This window comes from Suricata suricatta, chromosome 6, assembly GCF_006229205.1.
Source record: "Suricata suricatta isolate VVHF042 chromosome 6, meerkat_22Aug2017_6uvM2_HiC, whole genome shotgun sequence".
NCBI classification, from domain to species: Eukaryota; Metazoa; Chordata; class Mammalia; order Carnivora; family Herpestidae; genus Suricata; species Suricata suricatta.
This window is the reverse complement of record NC_043705.1, coordinates 40,809,742-40,830,450: the sequence shown is the minus strand read 5'-3', so window position 1 is coordinate 40,830,450 and position 20,709 is coordinate 40,809,742. Positions and strand designations below refer to the sequence as shown.

At 38.7% G+C, this 20,709-nt stretch overlaps 1 protein-coding gene across 3 annotated transcripts in view; it reads left to right on the top strand.

Moving 5' to 3' along the window:
• The window catches only part of PDE4D (phosphodiesterase 4D), a 340,478-nt gene that overhangs the window by 173,128 nt on the left and 146,641 nt on the right, over positions 1-20,709 (top strand). The window lies entirely within an intron of this gene.

The following is a 20,709-nucleotide window of genomic DNA, read 5'->3' as shown; positions in this document are numbered from 1 at the left end:
TTCTAATGATTTTTTTTTTAATTTTTCAAAATTAAATATCACAATTTGGAGATACAGCCTGCAGAAAATAGTTTCCTCTCCCTAAACATACCATTGTTTGGGGACTTGAAACAAAACATCAACATAGCTAATACACTAAATCCCCAGTTATATGTCAATGGGATATTTTGTCCACCAGCTTCCTAAGGCTTTAGAAGCTGAATTGTTTTGATATGATTTGATGAAAGGTTCTGTAAAAGTTCAAAGTATTGTTGTTAGTTTGGGCAGTCACACCTGCACATTTAAAATGCCTTTGTGCAAAGTGTAGCCCAATCTGCTTTCAAATCAGACCTTCAAAGACGGTAGATTCATAAGTGTGACAGATCCCCTTAGGTGTTTCCCGACAAAGAAAAAAATCAAACTAAGAGAGCCACTCCCACACCACCATCATTGTCTCTTTGAGCCCAAGCACCAAATGGCACCTCTGAATAGAAAAGCAGAGAAAATGTTAGTACTTCTCTGCTGGAGATCTAAAGCAGGATACAGAAGGTATCTTCTTCTGGAAGAAGTGGCACTTAAGAATTATCAATTTGTTCTCTGTGTTTATAGGCCTGAGTCCACTTTTTAATAAGTTTTTATTTTTTTATCTTTTATTTATTTTTTAAGTAGTTTATTGTCAAATTGGTTTCCATACAACACCCAGTGCTCTTCCCTACAAGTGCCCTCCTCCATCACCACCACCTCTTTTCCCTTCTCCCCCTTCCCCTTCAACCCTCAGTTCATTTTCAGTATTCAATAGTCTCTCAAGGTTTGTGTGTCTCTCTCTCCCCAACTCTCTTTCCCTCTTCCCCTCTGTTTTTAAAGGCATTTGTTAACTGTTCTGGGATTCTTTGCACCTACTTCCTGATATTGAATAGTATAAGTTCCTGAATCAATTCTGGATAAGTAGATTGTTACTAAATTATTAGAGCTAATGAAATTAATATTGACTTATCATCAACCAATGAAGAAAAACATGTTTAATTCTGTACTCTGGGTTTCAGGGAAATGGAAATGAGTGTGACATAATGCTACCTTCAAGGACTTAGCAAGATATAATTGTACACATGAAAAAGATATCAAGAATCTTAGATAGCCCATGAATTGTGTCACAGAGAGTAGGTGTCTTAAGAAATCAGAGGAAGCAAAGATCTAATTCAGATAAGCAATGATGGACCACGAACGCTTTTCAGATAGTTTAGAATAGTTAAATGTCCGCCCTGGATGATCACTACATAACTGCAGATGTTTAGGATTGCTTCCCAGCAAAGTAGCCCTTTTCATCCAGGACCATGTGCTATGACAGAAGAGAGGGGATTACTTATGATTTACTAACATTTCTTTATTCTACATGTGGGACTAGACTTGTGAAACTTATAGAAAGAGCAGTGACCCCAGGGTTTAGGGACCAAAGCTATAAATCCAGCTCTATCACTACCTCCCTATTTAACCTTGGGTACATAATTTAAGCTGGTTTTCCATCTATAAAATGAGGATATCCGATTACCTGATGTCTAAAAATCCAAACAGCTCTTTCATGCATTTTTTAAATGGGTGCTTCTGATTAATTGCCTTCATTTTCTACCATTATATTTCCTCAAGTAATGAAGAAAAGATACACCAAGTCAATGTATGAATTCCACTTTTCCAAATATAGATCCATAGAGAATGTCTTTGACAGTGTTTGCTATTTTAAATTTTCAACCAAGAGTTAAAAGAAAATTCTGGTTCCCCTGACTAGTCATCCTCTCCAGTTGGCAGAAGTCTTCGTGTGGACTTGATGGTTGCCCAGAGCAACAAAATATTAGGGACAGAAACATGTTCAGGGACTTGATTGTATAAGTGACTCAGAGCTGAGAGACCTTTTCCAACTAGACTGGAGCCCATACTTAGCTAGAAAGAGTATTTGTCTATGCCTGTCTGCGCCACTCCGCTGACTTGGAGGTGCCTGCTATTTTGCTTACAGAAACCAGAAGACAACCTTGAAACCTGTGGAGGGGGTTTAGTGGTCAGAAAGCAATCTTCATTCAACATGTCTCACACATGAGAGATCATTGGTACTAGTAAATATCAACAAGAGGAGGAGGCTGACTGTGGGCTTTGAAGAGCACATACCAAGAACACTATGAGAACTGAATAAAAATGCAATTTAAGAGTTACTCTTCAAAGTCCATTATCCCTTTTGAGTTCAGACAACCCCCGGAGGAGCTATTTGCAACAATCCATACCTTCTTCCTTTTCTCTGTTGAAGCCAGGCATTTCTACCTACACTCTAAGTTTAAAATGTGAATTTAAAAAACATGTTTTCCTGTTTCTAAACTCCTTAAATCCGCAGTCATTCCGTCCCTATGCCATCAGTCTGGCTCCAAAATACCAAATACTCCAGCTTGTTAAGGAAGTTGTTAGCATCTGGGAGTCACGTCTTTAGCTTCTAATAAGTGTTGCCCGCAGCATGAATTGGAGGAAGAAATATTAGCCAAGTCTTGTTACTTGAAGTCCTCCATCCTCAGCTATTTAACTAGGTTCCATCTTAATTATATGTTTGGTTGTTGTTGTTTTTATACTCAGTACACATTCTTCCCACTTGCACATGAACAAGGTCATTATGATTATAATAGCAATCATATACTGTTACTTCTTATCGTAATAGAATACTTATTGTGTGTCTTCATGATCACAAATTGGCCCTCTCAGCGTGGACATTATGAGTTGCAGTGAGTATTCTTTTCAAGTGATTGGAAACGTAGTCCTCAGCTTACACAGTTTAGGTAGTAATTCTTACCCACATAACCATAGCAGCTGTTTGGAAACATGTCCTCAGATCACTTGTTTGCAAGTATCTTTTTCCATACAATCCTGGATGGAGTGGAACCCATATACGTTTCTTGACATATGAAACACTTGTGACCCTGGCAGATGATTCAACTGACCTTGAAAACTACAGCTGTTTGGTCACTTTAAAAACAATGCAGCACCAGTGATTTACTAGGCTTGGGCTTATACCATTCATTTTATGCCGGCTGATGGGAATTCTGATCCTTCAGGAAAGGAAAAAAAAAAAAGGTGTAAGACATGGAAATGTTTCATGCTTGGTGTTAATGTCCTTAATTTTAATACATTTCTTTGCAAAAAGTACAGAGAGGACTGCTTGCCGTCACAGGAAAAAAGCAGTAACATCCATGTGGCTTTCTTTTATTTTTAAAAAATTTAATGAAAAAATTCAAGTGTCAGCTTTTGTTTCCTCTCCATTCAAATCAAGAACAGTCAATAATCTCCTAAAAAGGCCAAAGCTTCTTTGCGTACTGTAAAATGTGCTCCCTGTGTGGCTTTACATGATGGAGGGTTAACATTCTCTTCCAAGGCAGCCTTCTATGTGTTCAGGCACTATACATGCACGCTATCTTAGCTGGACTTTGGCTCATCTGGAATGAAAGACACTTTAATCAAGATGAAAGTTTATTTCTCTTCCCTATAAAAGAGCCAGAGTGGGTGGTCCTGGGTGGATGTGACTGCTGTAGCATCGTGAGGAAGCTATGATTCTTTTGGATAATTCCTTCACCATCCCTGGAGTATGGGCTTTGCCTCCATGGTCCATGATGACACGCACAGAGCCATTCCATCTAAATTGGCAGCAGTGAAAGCACATCCCCTCTCTTTGGAAGAGAACTCCCAGAAACCCCACATCATGCTTGCACTATTTATGTCTCATTTGGCTCATTTAGTCATATGCCACATCTAGCTGCAAGGGAGACTGGAAAATAGAGTATTTTGTCTGTCAATCCTCTGATTTGGGGATTTCAGTCTCCTTTCCTCTCCTTCTTGCCTTCCCAGGCTCTCTTTCAAATTATTTTCCATCCTGTTCTCCTTATACATCTCAGGAAAAACCCAACACTGTCAGTTTCTAATCTGCTGGCTCCACTTCCTTATCTGAACTCCCAGCGGGAAAAATCCCACATCACTTCAAGGTCGATTCAAGGAAAGGCAAGGTGTTCACTTCAACTGGACTCTCACTGCCACCTGACACTTGATCCTTGCTCTGTGCCCTCTCACTTCCCTTGGTGCTTATTCCAAACTTCCTCCCCTTGTGAAGCCTCCTGGTGCCACAGCTGCTCATCACCCTTCAGCAAATGCCTTCACTTGCAACCTAATCAAGACACTCATTGTGAAGACATGAACTTCCTCAACTTCTGCATCCTCTCATTGACACGCATACCCCTCCTGTTCTCCCTTCTGGTCTCAGCAGTTAATGTATCCCCTCCCTTTCCTGCTCTAAGTCAACCCCTGCATCTGTGCCCTCCGTCCTCTCCTTGCAGTTCCTCCAGGACCTTGTTCATGCAATTTTCCGTTTTTTTTTCTCACATCTGCAATCTCTCCTTTGCTCCTGCCTCTTTCCCTCTTCATGTTTCTCTCAGTCATATAAACAATACAAAACAAAACAGTAACGAAGCCCAGTAACAGAACCCTTGATGATCCCTTAGCTTGGTTCTTTGTCCTTCCCTTCTGGGTCACCTCCCAGGCACGCCTCAAGTCACTGTAAGAGGACTTCCTCGCACACACCTCTGCTCCCACCACCCTCACTATGGTGTCCAAGGAATTCCTTTTTGCCTTCTCTCTCCTGATCGTCCTTCTTCTGAAACTTTCTCTTCATTCATTTATTCTGTAAATATTTATTCAAAACATTTATTAGGTACCATTCTCTCCCAAATGATTCTACTCTCTTCTTGCTGCTCTGAATACTCTTCATCTTATGTCTTCCTTCCCCCTTCCCCTCCTTAAACCTTCTGTTTCTGGCTCATTGCTTTTCTCATTCTGTGTACTCTCTAGATGCTTACATGTACTTATGTAGTTTTACCTTCAAACTTGGAAGGTGATTTCCCAAACTGCCTGTACTTAAAACTTCCTTGATTTCAGACTCCTACAAAAGCACAGTGCCTGATAATACTCCACCATTTAAGTACAGTGGTGCCTGAGTGGTTCAGTTGGTTAAGCGTTAGACTTCAGCTCAAGTCATGATCTCACAGCTTGAATTCAAGCCCCATGTCGTGCTCTGTGCTGACAGCTGGATCCTGGAGCCTGCTTCAGATTCTGTGTCTCCCTCTCTCTCAAAAACAAATAAACATTAAAAAAATTAAATACAACATATTCAAAACTGGACTGTTTTTTAGCAGATCAGTTCTTCCTTTCAGTTAAGAAACACTTTTATCCTAGACTGAAACTTGGAAATCATACACTCCTCCATCAAATAAATAACTATATTTTTATTTTAGTTTATAAATATTTGTCACACCTGTGCTCTTCTCTCCATGCCACTGATACTTCTCCAGATCAGGTACTCATCAGCTCACCCCAGATTACAGTAGTAGTGCCTGAAGTAGTATTTTGAAACTGTCAGTTGCATTTAGCATTTTGTAAAAATATATATATATATTATAGAATTGAATAGAAAGTAATTGAATGTAAAGTCACATCTATAATATCAGTGATAAGTATTGTTTTCTGAAATTATTGACATACACACAAACATCATAGTCATTTTATCATGAAAATGTATTTTTTACTATATATCAAAGCATTTGAGAACCACTTTCCTAAATAGTCTGTGTTTTGTGTATTCCCCTTAACTGCTTTCTGTAGTGCAACCAAATGAATATAGTTGAAAAATTGGTCTCAGAATGTCTCTTCCCTGCTGAAAACCCTTATGTGCCTCCCAGCAGCCCCATGTTAAAGCTAATCTCCTCAGCAGTGTACACATGACCCACCTGACTCTAACAGTAGCCAACTTCTTCCATCCATACGTGCCATGTTTCACAGCTGTCTGCATTTGCTGCTCTCTTCTTGCCATCTAGAACTCCCTTCCTCTCTTTTGAATTTTTATTTATTTATTTTGAGAGGGAGAGGAGCAGAGAGAGAAGAGAAAGAGAAAATGTGAGCTCATATGCATGGGAGAGGCATAGAGAGTAAGAGAGAGAATCCCAAGCAGGCTCTGTGCTACAGACTCGGGGCTTGAACTTATGAACCATCACACTTCTCTGACTGAGCCACCCACATACCCCTCACTGTCTTCTCCTAATTTCCTCACTCACTTCACCTCATTGTTTGGGTAAGATGATTCCTGAATCCAAGCCCTGTCCTGTTTGCCAAGTTGGGCCAGGCCCTTCTCCTCTGTGTTTCCAGAGTCCCATACCTACCTCCAGCATAACTCTAAGGAAATTGTTCTAAAAATTGTAGTTTATGCCTCTCTATTCCTGTTGACTGCCCAATAATATATCAATTCTTTTGTGTCTTCATCATGCAGCATATGGTGCCAGAACACCATCATGATCGACCTCTGTGTCCAGTCAACCTGGAGTCAAGAGGTCCTTACACAACTCTATCAAACCATCTTAAAATTGCTGTTAAATAGAATCTAGAAGCAAAACAGGAGGCAATAGAAGTCAACATTGAAAACATTGTCTCTCCTGCACAGGAAGGAATGTGAAATAAAACAATGCTTCTTAACCCCTTTCATAGAAGAGAATAACTTGAAAGAAGGAAACAGTGGGCAACCTCTATATTGTCATACCTCTGAATGAGGAAAATTCCTGAGAAGCAGGGCCATTACTGGCCTATGTTCAATGGCCACTATTTTAAATAACTCACATGGTCCTAGGAAAGGGCATGTGAAAAAGATAAAATTTCTTTCAGTTTATTCTGAATGGCATTTAAGAGTAGCCTTACTAATGATTGGTGAATGTTGTTGACCTCTCACCTCACTGCAAGCTTTCTATTTCTCCAGTTTTGTGGAAATTCTAAGGAGGCATGTCTGCCAAGTGTACTTTGGAGCACTTATGTGAGGAGCATGAAGAGTTTTCTCCTTCTGATTCGGTCTGTGGCTTCCTATCTCCTCCCTAATATAAGAATAGGTCTCTTTGGGGTGCCTGGATGGCTCAGTCATTTAAGCATCTAACTCTCAATTTCAGTGCGGGTTATGATCTCATGGTCTATTGAGTTCAACCCCTACATTGGCAGTGTGGAGCCTGACAGTGCAGAGCTTACTCGGGAGTCTCTCTCTCTGTCCTTCTCCTTTTCACATTTGCCTGTGCACTCTTACAAAATAAATAAATGAACTTTAAAAAATAAAGTTATTTGTTAAAAAAAAGATTAGATCTCTTTAATATCTCTTTCATACTTTACCTTCCCTTCCACTGTTCTTTTTTTTCTTAAGAGCGTAAGGACAACTAACTGCATAGTTCTTTCCTTTTATACTTTGGGCCAACTCTATTGCATTGTTTTATGGTCTTGAGCGTAGAGCTGCCTCGTCCTCAACACTAGCCCTGGACAGTGAGACTAATGAGAAAAGCAAAATGACTTCAAGCAAAAGGAAGAGGTTAGTGTAGGGGAGAGAAACTTGGACAGATACATCACCAAGAACACTAGGTGCTCTATTCTTCCTACAGGCTACAGCTGGACTAGCACATTTCAGAATAGCCAGTCAATTCATTTAGCTCCATCAAATGGCTAGTCAATACAGTAAGGAGGAAGGGAAAACAAATGGGTTTTTTGAATGACTGGTTTAGCATCAAGTAGCCTTGATCTTACTAGTTTCTGGGGAATAAGTTCAACTCTTAAAGAAATACAACTTACTGTAGGTTAGTTTAATACAAAAATACATTTTAAAAGGTATTCATATTCAATACGTACTTGTCTTTCCCAAGTGTCATTAAAATATGTGGAAGTAATATAGTGGACATAGAAACTTGGATTATAGTATGGGAAGGGAAGGATTAAAATCATGAAGAGAAATTTACTTCTTTCTCGTTCTTCTACCCTCTAAATATCTCTCCTTCCTACTTCCTCCATCGTTCTTCCTTCCCTCTTCTGTTCCCCTCTTTTTAACTTCACGAACAATAACACCAGCTCTGTGCCACACCCTGTGCTAAGATGACCCATGTGATCACACAAATCTCACAACCTTGTTAGGTAGGTAGAATCATTACACCATTTTACAGAAGAAGAAACTGAGGCTAATAGGCATTATTTCCCACAGTCATTATTCTGTAAAGTTGACAGCTGGGACTCAAACCCTGGTAGTTATATTTCTAATTCTACACCAAGAAAACAACCCCCTATTGCTTCCCTTTCATTTCATTGTTGTTCACTTTTGTTTCTTTGATATCTTCTCTTTTCTCATATTCTTCACTGCATTCTCTCCCATTTTCCCTTGCATTATATCCTGTGCCTCCTTTTTTCTACTCTCTGCTCTGCCTCCTTCTCTTATTTCCCTATGATCTCCCATATCTTATCTAATGCCCTTTTCCTTGCCCTCTTTACCATGTTAATTCCAAGCTCCCAGAATCTACCCCCTTATCCCCTCATGATACCTCCTCATTCCTCACCCCAGCATCTCCCAGGCAGAGACCCTGACCCTCTGTAATTCTTCACAGCTGCTTTCCCAACATCTGTGTGTGAGTTAGGAGGGGGGTATGGTTTTAAGCACAAGACAAGGCAAGTATAAGTTTGAGAAAAGCCTGTGCCACTCTGCTCCCATAGAGAAGGAGTGCTGTTCATGATTATAAAGCAGTTATTAAAGGGCATTTCATTGCTGCTGGAGATCTCACAAGTTAGATTTTTGTTGAACCCCGGATGGTCTCTAGTCACTTGAAAAAGATGATGCATCTTGCTATGATCACTACCAGGAAGTGAGCTCCAGGCAGCAAATAGAAACCAACTCTAGGACTGTGAGATCCAAGACAAGTCGAATTCCTAAGTATAACTGCAGTAAATGTTGAGAGGTACCCCATGATGTCGTACTTGGAAAAAATTAAATTTTACTCGAGTGACCATATTTTCAAACAGCCAGTACAAGACCGAAGAGTTTCATTTCCTTGAATTAAGGTTATTGGGTGACTTTTCCTGGAACCACTCCTGAGAGTTCCAAGAAAGAACTCCAGAGTCCCAGACTACTGGCAACAAGCAGGCGTCTTCACACAGTGGTTTGCGAAGGTCCTGCAACAGCATATGGGAGAATTTCCATCGGATTGACTCAGTTATCAGAAATAACTAGATCAAAACACACATCATTTTTACAAGAATTAGTACATTAAAGTTTGGAGGACTCATCACAGTTCTAGAGAACTCCAAGTTCATCTTCTGCTGGAAGGACATAGACATATAGTATCTTTCTTAAGACTGTACCATTTGTTTGTTTGCCTGTCTGGTGTCTTCTATTTCTCACCTACTTCTTCAGTAGCTTTCCTAGAGCTTTTCTAATTCTGACTTTACTTCAGACCATCTGTACATGTCTTTGTTTTGTTTACTTCTCCTGCCTTCAGGTACCTTATTTGCAATTTCTCATTCACAATTACAGTTAAATAGAACCTACATGTTTATAACTAGAAGTAGACCATTTTTTATTCTAGGCACATATTAAAGGCCACTGTTACTAGTGAGCCCATGAATTGCTTCTGTTTGTGTTAGATCTCCATACTTTGTCTATTTCACATTTTAGACAATATTCTTTTTCCAAGTAATTCTTTGAGGGTCTCCATGTGCCATACCTAAACAGGGCTCTCGGTATACAATCATGACTAAAAGAAGCATTATCCCTGTCGTGGGTCCCTGCAGCCCGGGAGCCAGGAGAAGGGTGATATATATTAATCAGATAATCTTAGGGTAGAATGTAAAATTCCAAACTGAAATATGTGATACCAAGGAAAAACTTGAAGGGAGGGGCAGACCAGAAGAAGGTCAGTCTTCCCATGCTCCTGGAATCTCCTGCAAAAATAATCATGTCTAGCAGACTGGAGCTTCTAAGAAGAATCCAGAGCATGTAAGCCAATCAAGAAGAATGAACAAGTTTATGCCAATACCCTTTTCTTGTGTTGTTATGCTCAGTTTGCAATGATTCTGTTTAAGAACTTGAAAGCATGAGCTTCTCTGTTCTCCCACCCAGAAAAGGTGTCTTTCTTTAAAAGACTGCGCTGGCTCCTCTTCCTTCTCTTGCTCTTTCTTCTTCCAACTCTTCCTTCACCAACACAATTGTAACATCTTCTTCCCAGATCTAAGGCCCTGAAATTGGACCTCCCAAGTGGCAGGACTCTAGACTAATCCATTAAGTCTGCTAGATTTCCAAAACACTCATTCGCATTTGGATGCCTGGGGCCTCTCATGGAGCCCTGGCTGTGCTAATTTCTGCACTTGAATTTTAAACCCGTAGAGTCAGGATTTCACCAGCAGACTTCCAATTAATTGCATAGATGGTACAATAAAGATATCCAGGTTCAAAGAGAAAATATGCACTAATGAGTCTGCTGTTCTTTGCAAGGCCCAGTAACAAGGAGCCTCCTTTTGGACAGCTTCGTCAAGCTGTTGTGATTTGTCGTTACACTGGGTCGCAAATCTTTGGACAGACAAATTTAAGGGAGGTAGGGAGAGATGAAGTTATTATTGAGTTTTTAGAAACCTGCACAACTACAGAGAACCAGTCCTAGGAACCTGACATAAGAATCTTAAGGACTGTTTTTTCAGGCTCTGAAATTCTGCTAAATCTCTGTCCCAGTATCACTCAACGTCCTTACAGCCTCTCTTTGTCCCTATTCTGTACTTGTGCCTGGAATTCCTACTCCAAGGTTCCCCTGTGGTATTTTTAATAGTGTTGTTTGAAGCTGCAGCCAGTTTCCCCGTGGTTTGGGAGTTAAATGGATACAGTGATGTGGTGTGCTGTAATAGTTCTTGGAGGAATGTTAGGAGAAATTAAAATCCAAGTAAGATAGCATCTGAAAGAACCTGGTACCTTGGTGAAAGAACTTAACGCTATAGAAAGGTGTTGACCCCTAATTCTTGTTGTGTCTACTGATATGTCAATGATTAAGAGGAAATATGTACTATTGACCAAACTGAGTTTGGCATTAGTTTTGGAGTCAAAACTACCATCTACTTCTTGGGCAAAACTGTTTGGTTTTCTGTCTAGTTAAGCCTGAGGATGTATGTTAGTTTAAGAGAAAATGGTACTCTTTAAGTAAGGGATACTCTTGAAGAAAGTGGGGAGGGGGATAATTAACACCTTTGTTCAAAGCACCAAATTCTATGAGCTAATGATTGCCAAGTTTGGGCAATGATGAATACCATTACTACCAAAATAGGTCTGGTATCTCTTACACATAATCCATATGCCCAGGCCCACATTGAGCAAAAGTGTTACAGGATTCCACAGCCTAGTATTAATCCTCTTTTCCTTGGAACAATAAACATCACTGGTGTATTTGAATCATATGTAGCTTAAAGTAATAAAAATGTTTTTCCTGCTATTTGGAACAAAACCAATTCTTAAAAAATCATATATAGATATTATACCATATATATACACATATATATATGATCTGTATTTGGTTTTAGTAAATGGTTTTTTAAAGTTTATTTATTTTTTTATTTTGAGAGAGACAGAGACAGCATGGAGCCCAACATAAGACATGACCCACAAAGCTGTGAGATCATGACCTGAGACAAAACCAAGAGTTGGACACTTACCCAACCGAACCATCCAAGCACCCTTTAGTAAATAGTTGTATTTCCAGTGAATCTTTATTTATAAGTCCAATGAATAATGTATCATCCATGGAGTTCCTTCTAAAAAGTCTTCATTGGTGATGGATTTATTCCAGGGAAAATAAGTTATATGGAAAATATAATTAATACCCAATCAAAGTAATAACACATAATTTATACTAAGTGCTTGTATTATACCATGTATTGGGCTAAGCTTCCTGCTTACATTATTATTTCCCCATTCCCATCCTCACTATGTGAGGTGCAGATCAGTCATTGTCATCTGAGAACACAGGAGCTTAGAGAAGAGGAATTTCTTGAGGGTTTAGACAACTTTTGAAGAGTTACAGTAAGAGGAAAAAAGAAAAGCCTCCTTCAGTTCAAATGAAAGATCTTACTGTTTCTTTCCCACTTTTAAAATATAATTTTCCTCCTCTACTTTCAACTGAAATAAGATCACATAGCTTATATGTTATAGAAATAGGATTTTAAAATCACCACCACCAAAATCCCAACAAAGTAAGCAATTGGGAAAATGCGTATTTTCTTCTAATTGAGGATACTTCCAATAATGATATGACTAATGTACCTAGGAAAGATTACTGGCTTGAGTACCAAATCATCCCTGTACTAAGAAAAACAGGAAATAACTCAGATATAAATGATGAAAGTGGCTGCTGAGTTAGGAAGACATTTGAAAATCCCCTCATACCAATAAATCCTACCCTGGGGCGTAATACAATTTAGTGTGGGTGATATTGTAAGGTTCTCTTACTTGAAAGATTGCAGAGACAATAGAATGGGAAGGTCAAGAGAACACTATGCAAATGATAGAATTTTACTGGGGAAAGTAATTACCGTCTCTCACTGGACATCATTGGAAAGAAAGAAATTTTGGCAAGAAAACCAGTGAGAGGACATATAGTTCCTAAGTTAAAACTCTTTTGAGTTACTGTAGAAAGATCTTAAAATCCAATTTTGGATTTTGGAGACAAAAACAAGACCTTACAAAATTCTAAATGTCATTTGTTTAGAGAAGTGTTAAAGGAGTAGAGATTTAAACAGTTTCACAACTTGCGGTTTCCAGGGGTCGAATTCAAGATGAGACTGTAGATGACTCACATTGCCCAATTCACTGAAAAGTGCAGGCAGCTTTGACAAGCAGTAAATTTTATCAATTTTATTCAAAACAATCCTCCTTAAAAATGACTTGATGGTATAGACAGTATTTGGATTTAAGAAAAAAAATCTCTTCCAATTCAACTGAAAGCTCTTAAGATTTCTTTCTTTTTCTACTTCTTAAATGTATCTCTCCTCTCAACTGCAGCGTAAGAATTTCTTTTTTGTTGAATTGTAAGGAATATTTGAAACACAAGTTGCAGAAACAATCATTTTTTTCAAATCGGCGTGGAACTGTCATGTCCTTTCCTGTTAATGTTATGGCCAGAGGTGGAAAAGAGTTGTTCACAGCGAGTAGAATTCTAACTTAAATACACTCTTTTCAGCATTTCTGTACATTTTATCAAGGTATTTTTTTAACTGAGGAAATAGAGTCGCACACAATTGTTTTCTCCGGTTTTTTGGTAGAGCCTTATCCAGTTACATTACCTAAGTCTCAGTCTGCCGCTCTGCTCACAACAGAGTCTGAAGAAGAAGAAACTCTCCAAATCCAATTTGGGAATAAAAGAATCAAAACTCTTTCAACAATTTTCACTGGACCGCAATATTTGATTTGGAAGAAAGTGAGTCAGACCGTTTCCATTTCTTGATGAAATAAATAACTGTCTCATTTACTCACTTCAAGGAAATGACCATCTTCAGTGGCTTTGAATGTTACATTTCTATCCTCCACTACTTGTAGGGATTTACACCTCATACCTAGGACTTTTTTTCATAATTGAAAAAATTTTTAATAAATAATAGATCCTAATGCTTCAAAATTCAAAAGGGTTTGAAAATCTGAAATGTTAACAATATCTTTTGTGTTATGTGAACAGTTTATGCATATCACAGTAAGATATGTATTTTCTAGCAGCCTTTTAAAAATATAATAGAAAATGTGTACTCTTATGAGGTTAATATTTTGAAAGATATCAATAGAGGGAAAAAAGCTTCGTATGATTTTTTTTCAGTATTTTTTAAAAATAAGATTGGGGAGCCTGCGTGGCTCATTCTGTTAAGTGTCTGACTTCAGCTCAGGTCATAATCGCACAGTTGGTGAGTTTGAGCCTGGACTCAGGCTCTGTGCTGACAGCTGAGTTTGGAGCCTCCTTCAGATTCTGTGTCTCCCTCTCTCCCTGCTCCTACCCAACTCAGACCCTGTCTCTGTCTCTTTCAAAAATAAATAAAAAATTTTTAAACTTTAAAAATAAGAACAAGATTTTATTATTCCAAAAATTATTAAACTCGATTTCAAAGACATATCTTATGTTTGTAAATATATTTAGATCCATTAGAAACAATGCCTAATGTACCTGAACATGGGATTATGTACATTAAATCAGTAGTTTTCAATTCGGATTTGATCATATTAGATATAGGATATCTTATCCAGCCACCAAGCATGCTTTTACCCTTAGTCTCACTGGCAGAGTGGTTTTTTTTTTTTTTCAGTAGAGGTCTTAAATCTCTAGGAAAGACCTACACATTCTTTGTAGGAAAATAAAAAATTGCATTTAAAGGTCATTCATTGTGAATCTGCTTCAGAGTTGAGAAGCAGCCGACCCCTGACACCTGTCTGTATGCACACTTCCAGAGAAGCACTAAGAATGAGAAGCCTGAGAAAGTAGGAAGAACACGAGCCTGTCACACTTTCCTAATTTATTTACCTGGTGATTTCAGGAAAACCACCAGATCTCATGAGTCTCGTTTCTATCATCTGTCGCACAGAATGGTGACAATACCATATCGTATTACAAAGACTAAATGGGGCTATATGGAGAGCATGCGACACACAGAAAGCATTCAACAAATACACCTTTGCGCTTGAAAATGGTCATTCCATTAAATTTACCCTTTATTTTCTTTAAAATTAAAAAAAAATCTTCTCTACATTTTCTACTATAATATCTTTAATGGGTATATATTCTATTAAAAAGCACATTCTTTTAACATTTTTTTTAAAAGAGTAATAGCACGTATAAAATAACAACACAGTTGCTTCTGGGTAATAATTTTTAAATTGTTAAAGGGAGAGGATCTCTAAGCGGGAGATCCAAAGACACATGTCAAACATGTAAACCACTTAAATCGTAATCCCAGGTTAGTCAACCAGGATGATATTTTGTTTGGATGTGAATTGTGTGTCACCTTTTAGGCAATTTATATTAAATCTGCATTTTTTAGGGTGCCTAGATGGCTCAGTTGGTTCAGCATCCAACTTCTTTTTTTAATATTTTTTAATGTTTATTTATTTTTGAGTGGAAAAAAAGAGCTGCAAGCGGAGACAGGGTGGAGAGAAAGGGAGACACAGAATCGGAAGCAGGCTGCAGGCTCTGAGCTGTCACCACAGAGCCCCATGCAGGGCTTGAACTCACAAAGCATGAGACTGTGACCTGAGCCGAAGTCGGACGCTTGACTGACCGAGCCACTCAGGTGTCCCAGTGTCCAACTCTTGACTTCAGCTCAGGTCAGGAGCTCATGACACAGAGCCTGCTTAGGATTCTTTCTCTTCCTCCCTCTCTGCCCCTCTCCCACTTGCACACACAACCTCTTCCTGTGTGTGCACTCTCACTGGTTCTCTCTCAAAATAAATAAACTTTTTTTTTATCTGTATTTTTCTTACATGCCCACTTGATTTGCAGGCTGCTACAGGATAGACTTCATTAAACCCAAATTTTAACAAACTCCCTGGCACCTAAATGTAAACTCTGTACAGTCAGTGCTCAAGAAGTGCTTGCTTAAGACATACAAAGCTCTACTGTATGCAATCAGTTAACTATAAGACTAATTTTAACAGCTGAAATATCAGGAAGACCAATATTCAAAACATTGCTTTTCTTCTCATTAACAATCTAATGAATAGCATTCATTGAGGGTTTTGGTTTTTGGGGTGTTTTTTTGCCTTCTGAAGACACTCATACACCCCTTTTTTCACTCTGTCCCCTCTTGTCTTCTCTGAATATTCCATTGCAGCCTCTACATTACTTCTGGAAAGGTAACTGGGTGTGAAATAATAGGCTGTTAGAGCTGGAAAGGATCTCGCTGATCATCATGCAGGGTCCATTTTAGAGACAAGGCTTGTCCCGGTACTCAGGGTCACAGCTGGTCAGTGGCCAGAACTCACATCTCCCGACTTAACAAGGCAAAGAACAAAGAAAATATTTTTTTCTCTTTGCCAATAATAGAAAATTAGACTAATAAAGTCATAAAAGATGTTTCCTTTTTATAAACCATAGAGAAATTCCTGATGGTTCCTTTATTTGGATCTGTGGTCTTTAAAATATGTGGTAATATCCATAATTGGATTAAAGTGAAAACGTGTACATGAAGGAATTCAAGTACCTTTGCCCTATTCTGCATTGCTCGCCAGCTTCAGGGTAGAGGTACACATGGTGACAAGTAGTAAAGCAGTATCAACCCTGAGGAACTCTTTTTTTTTATAATGTTTATTTCTTTGTGCGCGGGGGAGGGACAGGGAGGGGGACAGCATCTGAACCTAGCTCTGTACTGACAGCAGGGAGCCTGATGCTGTGTCTGAACTCATGAACCATGAGGTCACGACCTGAGCCAAAACCAAGAGGTGGACACTAAACCAACTGAGCCACCCAGGTGCCCCAACCTGTAGAATTTTTGAGACTCTTGAGCTTTCCTAAGTTTAAAGTTTATCAATTCATTATTGGTTATAAAATCTAAATTGACTGAGGGATGAAATAGTTTTTACAAACTATCATTTGAATAAGATAATTGTAAACAACACTGAAAGTACATGAATTGAATTATTGCTTAAGTACTCATTTGCTTAATAGATGGAATATTGAAATGTCTTTTGCTTTATCAATTCTCAATGATATGCCTAGTATTAGATTTATATTTGTTAATGCTATATTAATTATGATATCTACTCAGTACTCTCTATGTTCCAGGCACATCTAAGCTTTTTATGTGTATATTATTCTTTAATCTTTACAATTACACTTGGAGATGGTGTTATCTCCATTTTTCATAGGAAGATGTGTGATTTACTTTGAGTAACTCACTCAGGACATGCACAGTAAAAGGGAGGGCTAGATCCCAGACTGGGTTCTGGCCTTGAGTCCCTAACCTCTTAATCCTTATGCTAAATTGATTTCTGTGCTCATGCTATAAGTCATCCTGGTCCTTTAGTTGACTTATTGTTGGTGGCATTTGATTTTAGTTTTCTTCAAAATGGAATGGTTACTGTAAAACCCAGTCAAATTGTGGTTTGTATTTGAATAAAAATAAACATTTGAGGATTCTAAAAAGGAAAGGAGGGAGAGAAGGATAAAGAAAAACAAAGGAAGGGGTGATGAGTAAAAAAGGAAAGGGGAAGGGAAAGGAACTTAGAGCTTCCTTAGAACCTCTGCTACTATGTTGTTTTTATGAATATAAATTTAAGAACACATTTCCCAGTGCTACCTTATAGTTCCACTTAACCCCAAATAATATATTGCTTAGACATCATTGTTTATCACTACGATGAACTCCCATTTTAGTGGGGAAAAGATTCACCAAGAAAACACCTTCAGGGAAGAGTTCTGAAGACAGTATAGGTGGGAAAGGATGTGAGGCGGCTCAGGAATAAAACAGGAGATGAAAGAGGAGAGAAAAGTTGGAAAATATTCTAAGAGGACCAATGGAAAGCTAGGTTGAACTCATTTTCCTTTCTTAAATATTAGGGACTCTACTGCCTTATAAATTTTATCATTGTGAATTTTGTTAGCTCTTTTATCTTTCCTGCAGTCATAATCAACCTAATATTCTTTCATTCATTCATTCATTTTCATGGGTTTCAAGGCTTGTGCAGAGACAAACCTATGTGTCCCAACTGGGAGAATGTATCCTCAACTCTAAAGTGTGTGTGTCAAGAAAAAGTCAGGGTTGGCCTTAAGAGATGCAAGCCAACTGCATCCCATGGATCAGTGGAAGAAAGCAAGGAGGTGATTAGAGGACTGAGGTCAGAAGGAAACTCCTGGAGGTGTAACTAGAAGAGCCTCCAGACCCAATAGTCTTTTTGCTGCAAGACATCAATTTAGATTCTGGAGAAACTTCCAAGATGACATAGCTTTGACCTTCTAGAACATGCAGAGTGCCCACGGATGTCTAGAGCATTCTCTCTTCCACATGCCCAACAGATAGGTGTGGTTCAGCATGTACTCATTTAAAGATTTCAATTAGTAGAAGAGGTCTTTCTTTAAATAAACATTATTCAAAAAGAAGCCTAATGCACAACTCTGCATAACACATACAGCAGACCTGCTTTAGATGAAGTCAGGTGTGCCCTACCTGGATGCTTCCTTATTTAGTTTCCAGCACAGAACCCTCAGGAACTTTCTCAGAACCAAGAAAACACCAAAAATGAAGATCTTGAAATTGTCATTGTCTTGACATTGCTAGTAACAGACTACAAGTATGTATATAACCTTGAAAAAAGTATTTTACCTTTCTGGGCCTTATCAGTGAAATATGCCTAAACTACTTAAAATTTTTTTTTTAATATTTATTTATTTTAGAGAGACTGAGAGAGACAGAATGTGAGCAAAGGAGGGGCAAAAAGAGAGGGAGACACAGAATTCAAAGCAGGCTCCAGGCTTGGAGCTGTCAGCACAGAGCCCAATGCAGAGCTCAAACCCATCAACTGTGAGATCATGACCTGATCCGAAGTCAGACACTTAACCAGCTAAGCCACCTAGGCAACCCGAGCCTAAAGTATTTTTTAAAGACGGTTTTAGTTGTAAACTAAACTGTTTTCCACAGCTATCACGACACACTGGGGCAAGCATATATATTCGCTACAGAAAAGGACCTGAAATATTATTAAACTATGATATCATATACTCATTGGGATATCTTTATTTTTTAAGTGCAAAGAGATTGTCACCTAATTTTAAATCTTCAAGTAACAGCAACTGTAGGAAATGTATTTTATTAAATAAAATTATTTACTAATCATGGTGATTATTAATGACAATTAAAAATCACCAAATGGGTTGCCATTTGTCAACAGGTTACATTGCATTTTCCTTCCTCCTATGCATCCTCAAATCTTTGGAAATTTCTGTCTGCCATATAAATACAATATCCATTTATAGTATGTATAAACCATTTATAGTTTATTATGAAGTATTCTTTCAAGCTTTACAAATGGAACATGTATGCAGAGATAAATGTTACCCTCAAATGAACAAAGTTTGCCTTCAAAGGAACACTCTAGTGATTTCTGAAACTAGCCAAACCATGGAAGCTTTCAAAGAATGAAAATCTCCTTGACTCTGAGATGTAAATCTAGCAAAGGTTTTAACCTTTTATGACAAAACCATCTCAAGGAGTATTACTGCTCTGGAAGTTAGTTTCTGCAACCATGTGTTTATGCTAAGAATGTCTGCTCACCATCTCAAAACCCTGACTGGCCACAGCAGACGTTTGTACCTACTATAGGATATAGGTGTCTTGTTACTATGTCTGAGAAAGATCAGAGAGAAATTTTTCACTGAAATTACTTTTTTCTGATTCAACCAGAAGTAGTCTCCACCCTTACTAGAGATTATGATAAAGTAGTCATTAGTCTAAGAATTTCAACACTCCCTGATTTTTGCTTTACCACTTTTATATGTGCCAAATGAATGTATTTTAAGGACCTTTTTCAAACCAAAGAGGATTAAAAAGGTTATCAGATTTTCAATCCAAGAAGTAAATTAACTCCCTCAGCCCTGAATCTATATCACAATCCACCCCTCTCTCCCTCTTCCTGAGTTCTTTAACTAGACCCAATTTGCAGGATATAACTTGATGGAAATTTATAGCTACAGTGAGACATGCAGCTAAAGAAAACTCTTAGGCCAGGCATCATCTCAGACTTCTAAAGCAATAGGATCCCTTAGCCAAAGTGTAACTCTCTGCCTTAATTACACAAGTGCAAGTTAACAACTGCTTCACTGGCTTCTAGCGTCTCTGACTGTCGCCCTTAAGAATGGGCGTCTTCTAAGCAGTCTGGCCATTCATATGGAACTGCATCTGCAGAGGTTTTTGCTAGGTTTCTCAATCCTGGAAATTCATTATTACTTTGTCTTTATGCCCCTTCTCTAGCCCTGCTCCTCTCTAAGATGGATCATTGGTATTTCATATTTGCACATTTCTAAGCCTAATGCCAGAATGACAAAGTCAAGGCCTAAGGAAACCTAGACTTTTCTGTGTGTGCCACTAGATTCTGATCTTTGTTGTCAAAAAATGAGAAAAATATTTCTCGGCCCTTCTAGGAAAAGCTCTGTCCCTGTCATTTCTGCCTTCACTTGCTCCTTCTGCACATGGCTTCAGAGTTGTTGTGTTTTTTTTTAATGCTGTTATGATCATTTCTTTCTGTACTGACTCCCATTATTGAATACTTAGAGCCTTCCCGGTAAACTTTAAACTCTTTACCCTTTACCTAGAAATAGTGCCTCATGGTAAATTGACCAGGGGCTTTGGTATTGGATACATTTAACCTCGAATTGTGGGTCAGCTCAGGTATAACCTTTCTCATCTTCTGTTTCCTCATCGGCATAATGGAGTAATGAACAGTGTCAGGAGCTGTTGAAGCCGTCATGGGAGATACCAGATGTAAAAAGCCTGGGACAAAGTAAATGCCCAAAAAGTCTGTGTGCCATTGTTTCCACCTTCCCCTCATCGTCTGGTTCCGTCCTCCACCACGTGTGCCCTTCCTTCCTGTGCTCCCCCCACTGCGATTCCAACCCATGGTTGGCAGTTTCCTAGGTAAGCTGTGCTGTCTCATACCTGTGCAGCTTTTGCATACTTTCTTCTGTGACCCTGCAAGGTTTTCTCCACCCTCATCTCTTACAGAAACCTGAGGGCATCTGCTTGCCCCTGAAGGCAGTTCCTGAATTCCTCCTGAACTTAGTCCTCTTTTCCTCTTCTGTATTTCTGTAAAATCTTTCTCACATGTCTTCCATTTTACATTGTCATATTAGTTGGTCTCATGTTCTCTCCTGTACC